Source organism: Mandrillus leucophaeus, unplaced genomic scaffold, assembly GCF_000951045.1.
Source record: "Mandrillus leucophaeus isolate KB7577 unplaced genomic scaffold, Mleu.le_1.0 Scaffold823, whole genome shotgun sequence".
In the NCBI taxonomy this organism is placed as follows: Eukaryota; Metazoa; Chordata; class Mammalia; order Primates; family Cercopithecidae; genus Mandrillus; species Mandrillus leucophaeus.
In genome coordinates this window covers 1,190,812-1,193,073 of record NW_012108953.1, presented here as the reverse complement: position 1 = coordinate 1,193,073, position 2,262 = coordinate 1,190,812, and positions in this window count along the sequence as shown.

Genomic DNA, 2,262 nt, shown 5'->3' with positions numbered 1-2,262 from the left:
TTAAAATTAGATTGTTAAAATTGGATTTTATAAGGAACTACGCCGATGTGCTTAGAGAATGTTCAGGAGCCTGACTAAGGTTTGGCCAAGCAGAGAATCTTTGTCAATAGATCCAGGGCATTTTATCTTTGTCAATAGATCCAGGGCATTTTCTTTATCACTAGACTATCGTGTTTCTTTTAAAAACTTAATACGAGCAAAAATACCCGAATTGTCACTGGAGAGCTTGGAAAGATGGTTGTCTTTTTTATCTCAATCTTGTATTCTAGTTCTGGTATCAACTTCTGGGGAATCTTTCAGGCTCTGTGTCAGTGTGCTGCACCCCCTGCTGGCTGGGAGATCCTTCTGCATGTATTCTGACCTTGCTTTCTTTTCTCATGAAGTTCCATTTTTGCAGAGCCCATATATTTGTTTCTGAATTAATATTAATCATCTGATTATTTATAATTAGAAAGCTGATATTATGTCAGCAGATAGTAAGTGTACAGTGAATTTGATCACTTAGAACTGTTATATTTTAATAAGGAATATAAGTATTTTAACAGGAAGCATTGGTTCCTTAATAGTAGAAATAGAACAGAACATGTAGAATCTTGACATAATATTCTCTCTGAATATTTTCTTTCTAATTTATTAATATAATTTATTAAATGTAATTATAATAAATTAATTATTTCTGGAAATAGTAATAGTCTTATTTTGTTTAATACTTAAAAAATTTCAAAGATAGAAAGTTCTAGTTTCCTATAAAAAATATCTGGAAGAAGTTAACTAAAACAGATGAAGAAGACATAGCTAGAGACGGAGGAAATTATAATATAGAAAATACAGTGCCCTTTTTATTTCCATATTTGAATAACTTTTTCACTCTTGTGATTTCAATGAACTTGTGAGGCCTAAAGTATAGAGATAAAGGTCATGGTTGACCTGTGTTATAAGAAATAGAAACTATTTTATCTTAGAGAAAGTACCATGCTTTGCCAATATTTTTACTATAACACCTCTTAAAGGGTTCAGAGAATCTAGAACAAGCTGTCACATGCTAGTGCCAAACATCTTTTCATTATCCTTATTTTAACTTTAAAGTTAATATAAATTGTACATTCTACTCCATATGAATGTAACAAATATGTCCTTGCCAGCCTCCTTGCTGTATCATTTTCCCCTTCTTGAATTCAAAATACAGTAGTGTAACAGGACTCTAATCCTTGGCTTCTATCTTTCCAATGGACTATCTCAAAGCAAGCTCTCAGCTTAAATTCATTTTATACTGTTTATTTACCTGAAGATAATTTCTGTAATTATAGCTATAGTTTTACTCTCTACCCTAAGTTTCATACTCACGTATCTAATGTGCTTCCTGAGAACTGCACTTTAATATCCAGCACGTATAATAAGTAAAATATATCTACAAAAGAGCTCTTGACCATTTTCCCTTTTATCATTGCCCTGCCACTCTTTCCTCATACCATGAAATTATGTTATATTGAGAGTTGACTCAATATTCAATCCAACATTCTTTGATTTTTTTTCTTCTCCTGTTCCTTCATTTCTAATCAGTACATTTACTGATTCTAAAATAGTGGCATCAATAGCTAATATATTTCCTGCTTGCTGTGTTTCAGACTCTGTTCCAAGTGCTTGATAGAGAATATTTTGTTAATCTTCATAAAACAGCTAGGAACTATTATTCTTTATGTGATAAGGATGAGAAAACACAAAGACACTTTAAAGGATTTTCCTATGTTGAAATTTTAGTATTATTTAAAGCTAGGTCTTAAACATAGCCACTTTTATTCCAGATTCAATGATTTTAGCTACTACACTCTACAGTCTCATATAATCTACAGTCTAATCAAACATGTTTACTTTCTTTATTTCTGCTTCCCAGCAATCTCTCACTTAAATTGTTGTAATAGCCCATAAGCCGCCTCTCTGTTGACACTTTTTCCTCCTCCTCTCTGTTCCCCAACTGAGCAAGAATATTTTAAGTATATATCCTCGACTTCCTTTTTAAAGCCTTTTGAAGACTTCCAACTCCACTTGGAATGAAGTCCACACTTGTCAGAAGACCTGTCTAGAGGGTCTTACATAATTTATTTTCTGCCTAACACTTCAAGTTTATCTTATGCCTACCGCTACTTCCCCTGACTCTACCTACCACGCTGCCCCTCTTTTCTTTCCTTGATTAGCACCACAATTTCTCCATCTTCAGTCTTTGTACTTGTTATTTTCTCTCCTTACCAAAACTCTGCCTTGCCC